Source organism: Pan troglodytes, chromosome 2 (genome assembly GCF_028858775.2).
Source record: "Pan troglodytes isolate AG18354 chromosome 2, NHGRI_mPanTro3-v2.0_pri, whole genome shotgun sequence".
Lineage (NCBI taxonomy): Eukaryota > Metazoa > Chordata > Mammalia > Primates > Hominidae > Pan > Pan troglodytes.
The window spans coordinates 76,089,254-76,095,935 of record NC_086015.1 but is presented as its reverse complement, the minus strand read 5'-3'; the positions used below and the strand labels follow the sequence as shown (position 1 = coordinate 76,095,935).

At 49.8% G+C, this 6,682-nt stretch overlaps 1 long non-coding RNA gene across 1 annotated transcript; it reads left to right on the top strand.

Moving 5' to 3' along the window:
* Positions 1-2,306: 2,306 nt before the first annotated feature.
* Positions 2,307-6,068, top strand: LOC104005618 (uncharacterized). Its single transcript, XR_010155278.1, has 4 exons — positions 2,307-2,504; positions 3,041-3,131; positions 3,289-3,395; positions 4,289-6,068. It is a non-coding gene; the product is annotated as an uncharacterized LOC104005618 (long non-coding RNA).
* The last annotated feature ends 614 nt before the right edge of the window (positions 6,069-6,682 follow it).

Below are 6,682 nucleotides of genomic sequence, written 5' to 3'. Positions count from 1 at the left end.
AGCCATCCAGGTGGTTCTCATCAAGGTGCTTCAACCTTCCAGGCTTTGCTTACTTCCTCCAGAAGGGAGGTCTTGCCCCGTAGAAGTTTATGTTTGTGATATATATGTGTGTGTTAAGGAGTACAAAGTAGGACACCAAGGCTATGGAAACAATAATGAGACTAAAAATAGGCTAAAGTGCGCCTAGAGGAGGCATCTGCTGCCCAGACAAGAACATCAGAAAGTGTGGGCTTTCTGGGCCAGGCATGGTGGCTCATGCCTGTAATCCCAGCACTTTGTGAGGCCGAGATGGGTGGATTGCCTGAGCTCAGGAGGTCGAGACCAGCCTGGACAACATGGCAAAACCTTGTCTCTACTAAAAATACACAAATTAGCTGGGCATGGTGGCGGGGCACCTGCAATCCCAGCTACTCGGGAGGCTGAGGCACAAGAATTGCTTGAATCCGGGAGGCAGACAAAATCGCGCTACTGCCCTCCAGCCTGGGTGACAGAGTGAAACTCTGTGAAAGAAGGAAAGAAAGAGAGAGAGAGAGAGAGAGAGAGAGGGAGGGAGGGAAGGAAGGAATCTTTTTGTGAGCAGAGCTGGACTGCGGGCTGGTGGAAAGAGGAATGCCTCTGGAACCAGCCCCCTGATGTAGAAGATGGTGTTGGCCCCCTATCTCCTGCCTTTGGCATTCACCATTGCTGTACGCAACACTAGCTTCTTACTGCAGAAACCTGTCACTCTGTCTGGGGCTGTCTCTGGCCACAGGAGCATGCTCAGTCCATGCACTGGCCAGGCTGGAAGTGCCTGGGGTTGTCCCCAAGAGCAGCCCCAACCAAAGATGAAGGGAATTGGGTAAATGCCCATGCTCCCTAGCCTCTGGGATGATGGCTCTGAGGCAGGTTCTATTCTACAGTCTCCCCGTAGTCCCCAGTGGGAATGAGCTTCATTGCACACAGAGATGACCTGCTTGTGAACAAACTCTCACTCTACTTCCTTCCCTCCGTTTCACTTCCTCATCCCCCTACCACTGCTCCCTAGGGCCACTTCCCTAATTAACTGTATGCGCTCAAATATTTGCTTCCATGGGAACCAAATTACCTGGTTCAAATCCGTACTCTGCCACTGGCCAGCTGTGTCTTAGGAACATTACTCCACTCCCCTAAACTGCAGCATCCTCGGCTGGGATTGTGAGATGACAAAAGTAGAACAAACCTCACCAGACAGGTGTGAAAATTCCAGAAAATAGTCCGTGTCAATAGTTTAGAGCAGCATCTGGCAGTCAGCAGACACACAATAAATGCTAGTATTTTATTATTTATTATAATTATTGCTTATTATTGATAGCCCCTGAGATTTCCTTGGCCAAGTTCAAGTCCATTCTGAGAGTTCTAAGCCCTCAAACTTCAGACTTCCTCCAGGTGAATCTCCCTGGTTGTTTCAGGGAATCTAATTCATTTATTCACTTAACATATCTTTAGCAAATATTGACTTAACACCTATTATGTCGAAGACACAGTGCGACGGGGGATATAAAAAATAAGATGAGGTCACGGTCTCCAGTGAGATAAATCGTATCCACACATAGCTACTGTCTAAGGCAAATGGTGATAAGTGCTCTTGTGTGTGTGCCAATAGAGCATAAAATGAGTTCAGAGGAGGGTGAAGAACATTGTGTGTGGTATGAAGGAGTATCGTTGGAGTTGGGTTTGGAAAGGGGTAGAACTTTCCAAAGTTCCAAAGAGTTGATGGAGGGGAGAGGATACAATACATGGAGAGGGGGAAAGTGATAAACTCTAGGAGTTTGGCATCCCAGAGACAGCTCAACTATGTCTTAATGTGAGATCCCATAGATTGATGAGCCTCTATCTCTCAGAGCTAAGAGGACAGCGGATGCTCCCCCAAATTATTATTACCATTCCTGACACTTACATAGCACTTACCCTGCCCTAGGAACTACAGGGGATGTGCTACGTATGTTAACTGATTTAATCTTCACCTTCAGGGTCAGCACAACTACGATCTCCACTTGACAGATAAGAAAACTGAGGCTGGAGGGGTTAAATGTCTTGCTCCAGCTCCCGCGGAAGCTAAGTGCCTTTCACCTAATCCTGTGTGGTCTGGCTCCAGGGTTCACACTCTACACTGCCTCTCAAGTGTGGCACCTTTTCAGGAATTTAAGGGAATATGTTGCTGTGATGTTGACAGGGCTTGAGGAGAGACTGAAAGAAAGCCCTTCAGCCCCACAGAGGAAGTCCCCAAAGGATGGATGGTTCTGGAAGTTACGGGTTACCAGGACAACGCATCCCCTCAGCCTGGCCACGCCCCCCGGGCTCCCGCTCACTGGTTGCAAAACTCAGCTTTGCCCCTGCCCGGAGTTTCCCTTCCCGGGGCCCGCTGGGGAAGCATCCGCGGCTTGTGGTGGCTGTGGTTTGGTGCCGAGGACTCACACGTAAAAGGAGCTCATTCGGAGGCAGGGGCACGCGCTTGTCCCCAGAACTCAAACCCCAGAGTCCCTCCGGTAGGTGGTACAGAGGCGAGTTTGATCCTAAACAAAACAGGGCAGGGTCTTCCTGTTTGTTTTCTTCCTCCAGCGGGGAGCAACAGCTGCTAATTGGATAGTGAAGTGACCGATTTATTATTCTCTTACCCGTGCTGAGCAGAGCTGTAGGAAATCTCCGGGACTGGGAGCAGCACAGGGGGGTATCTCGGGGTCTCTCTGAGAAGGAGTTGACAGTGGGGACCAAAGCTGCCGGCTGCCATGTTTTATTTGGCCTGCCCAGTGTTTAAAAAATATGTTTTTAAATAGATGCTGACATTTTTAAAAGGGGAAGATTATACATACACTTCTACATCTCCGACTTGTGTCAAGAAATGGGAAGTTCTGGGCCCAGATCGCCAGATCCCCATAAGTCAGCGATGAGGGAGGCCGAGCAGGGGCTGCCCGTTAGACGGCCGCAGAGTCCCAGCCCCCAGCCCTGCTCACCTTTCTTACCTCTCTGGCCCCGTCGGCATTTGAGCCTGGGACCCCAGACGAAAGGATACGCTTCCTTTTAGAACCCCTGCCAATCTGAGGACGGGGCCAGCCCACAGACGCCGTGGCTCAGCAAGCAGACCAATGGCCGAGGAGTCTGGCAAGAGGCGCTTGGTGAGTGGGTTTAATGACAGATTAAGTTGCCCATTAGGAAGCCATTAGAACACAGCGTGATGCATCACTGGGTAAACGAGAGAGGCTGAAGTCAGAGACAGGTTCTTGGAGCGCTTGATCCAATTTAATTCTTCTATTTTTTTTTTTTAAACCCTAGGCAGATGAGAGTGGAGTCTGTAAATCACCCTCCATGCAATGGTTCATCATAAAGGATATGGAGCAAAATTAGAGGAGGCACGAGAAGGAAAGCCGGTGATGAACAAGGTAGGGGCTGCTGCGGCGTGATTGAAGACAGGCTGGGAACGCGGGAGAAGCCGCTGAAAACTGGCTTGGGCTGGAGGTCTGATTAAGGCATCCCAAGCCAGAAAAACCCAGAGCCCAGCCTTCTGCTCTGCCTTGGGGAGTAGGATGGGGGAATACGTGTGCAGAAAACTTTCTGAGACAGTGCCTCATAGTGCCATCTACATGGAATATGAAGTCAATCAGAATGTCTCTAAATCCTGGCTCTGTTGGGTTTTGGCTGTGTGACTTTGGGTAAGTTACTTAACCTCTCTGAGTCACATTTTCCACCTGTGTTAAAGGAGGTAATCATAGCAAATGCAAAGGGTGGTGCTGGATATCAGGGTGGGCACCTGCTAAGTGCTGCTTTCTTCTGTTTAACGTTGTAAAAGATGTAAATGAGACGGTTCCCAAATGAGGGTAGATTTTACTCCCCTCTAGCTCAGGTGGCACTTGTCAGGGAGATCAAGCAGTTTCTGTTCCTCCCTAGTAAAAGCAGGAAGGCTTTCCTGGGCGGGGTCCTCTGAGTGCTGGAAGAGGGGGAGGGTGTCCACTCAGTGAGGAGGCAGGAGGGCAGTCTTGCACACACTGGGCACCTCTGGGCCTCCAGCACTGGATGTCAGCTGTGCTTGTTGAATGGATGTGCTGCCCTCAACCCCCAAATCTGTTCTCTGCCCTTCTCTATCCTCTCTGTGCCCTGGGACTCTGACCCCGGCAGTACCTCACCCAGTGTCTTTATCTGGGCTCTCCCAAAAGCAGAGCCCCAGATAAGGATGTGAGGGCAGCCTGTTTCTTGGGGAGCTTATGGTGAATGTGGAGCTCCCCATGCAGGCCCCCCTTCCAGGAGGGACTGATTGCCCCCCTGTTGGCTCCTTCAGGATTTGCCTCAACTACAGAGACAGCATGGAACACGCCCTCCTAGGCTGCCCACATCCTCATCTGCATGGGGGCACAGAAGCCTGGCCATTCATCCCATGGGAGACTCAGGACATGCTCCCAGCAACCTGATGGGCTGCCCAAGGCTTGGCTGATCCTGCATCCCTGCATCACATCTCAGCTTCTCCCTCTGCCCAAATCTACTTCCTCCCCATTCCTTTCACAGTCATTGATTCCCTGATAAACACCTTGCACCCCATATTCCATCTCAGAGTCTTCTTGCAGAGAACCCAACCTGTGGCAGAGCTGGTCTCAGGACTCGGAGCGAGGGAGCAGGGAAAGAGGACAGGAAAGCAGGGAGAGTCAATTTAAGGGTATGTTGTCTGAGACAAAAATTCTGCTAGGACCTCTGAGATGGGTACAAGATGCCTGGAGCCATTCACTGGGCAGTATCTGTCCATCAGCTCCCAGGCCCCACAGAACCGGAGCTGCCTGTGAGGGCTTTCACTGCCCTGCATTTCTGGGCTTCACATATGCACTGGCTGAGAGGGCTCCCTGTCTTCAAGGATGATCCTGAGCAGAAAGTGGGTGCACTTGAGGTGGCATGCTGTTGCGAGAGTCTGAGCTTTATGAGAAGCAGACCCAGGGGGCATGGTGTGGGGCATCCCAAAGGACGTGCCATACATTAGGTGCCTTGGTCTTGGGGAGGAGCCCTCGGGAGTTCTGAGGGTAGGAGAAGAGGTAGGTGGGGTTAATCCTTTCCCATTCCCTCCCTGCCTCAGCACCATGGCTCAGGCAGTAGTGCTGCCAGCTCTTCCTGGGATCAGAGTCATGGCCCTGCTCCCCTTTTCCCTTCAGGCTGAGGAACATAAGGGCTTCCCATGGTTGCTGGTGTCTGAGTGCCTCAACCTCCCTTGCTGGTTCCTTTCCCCTGCCCACACCTTTGTCAATAGTTCCCCCCACTGAAGTCTCTTTGGTTGAGCAGTTGGTGGGGATGCTGACTGACAAAGTGGTCTAGGCCACTGCTCACTGCTTAAAGCCTTGCTTCAGAGAGACCTTGCAGGGCCCTGCAGCTCCCCCTTCTCCAACCCCTCCAACCCCTCCAACCCTTCTCCCTCCCAGCTGGCCTGGGTTCCCCACGGCATCTACTTGCTTTTGAATCTATTTCTTATAGATACATGTGTGTCCTCCTCTTTCACAGCCTTACCTTTTCATATGGAGGAAGAAAAAACCCATTTCTATAAAGCTATTAAATGTTTTCCTTTCACAAACACCAGTTTTGTACATCAGAAGCACTGCCTTTCATGCCTATTGAATTCTCGGAAATGGGCTTCGAGTGCCTATTTCAGGAGTTGAAATCTGAACATCAGCTCTTTCTTCCTCTCTGCATTCCTGCCACACAGTCCTAATCCTCTCCAGTGTGATGGATCCCTCTGGCTGGGTAGAAGGGAGATCATTTAAAGGAAATGTGAAAAAGAAAAGAATAGTATTCCATTTCAAGAGATTTTTCTCCTGACACAGTTATTTTCAACAGGTGACAGGTATTGATACTGATGAAAGATTCTTGAGTGAATACAAACCACTCCCCACCCCCATCCCCAACATACATTCTCTAGAAATTCCAGAATGCCCAGTGAGTGGATTCATTCCACATATATTTAGTGCCTAACTACATGCCAAGGAGCTGGGTGCTAAGAACAAAAAAGTATGATTCTTGCCCTCTGCCATAGAGTTTGTGATCTGTGTTGATGCATTAAAGATTAATCCAATGATTACACAAAATGTGATGTTGCAATTTTGCCTTTGCACTTGCTGTTCCCTCTGCCTGGAATGCTTGTCCCTGCAAGGTGTCTGCCTGGCTTCCTCCATACTTCCTCTAGGCCTTTTCACAATCATCCCTCTTGTGGCCTTCTTGGCCACTCACTCTGTCAACATTCCTGCCCTTTTTTTCTGTCTAGCATACTTCTCTGTTTATGGACCATCCCTCCCAGAATGTAAGCTTCATAAGAATACAGATTTTTCTTTTCATAAAATCTTTTATTGTTCTCTGCAGAGAACAAAATTCCCAGAGTAGAAAACAATGCATGGGATATAGTAGGTGCTCAAACAATGTGTATTGAATGATTAAACATTGACCACACTAAGTGGTAATAAGCGTGGGCTGAGAAGGATTAGAGAAAAGAGAGTTTCCAAGGGAAGTGATAGTTGGGCTGATCTAAGGAAAGTTGGGAGGCATCAAGTAAGCCTAAAGGAGAGGGAAATAAATCCGTGCAGGAAACACCAGCATATGCCAGGGTGCTGGGTGAACAGGAGCATGGTGGGCTTAATTAAGAAACTAAAAGGAGGCCGGGTGTGGTGGCTCACACCTGTAATCCCAGCACTTTGGGAGGCTGAGG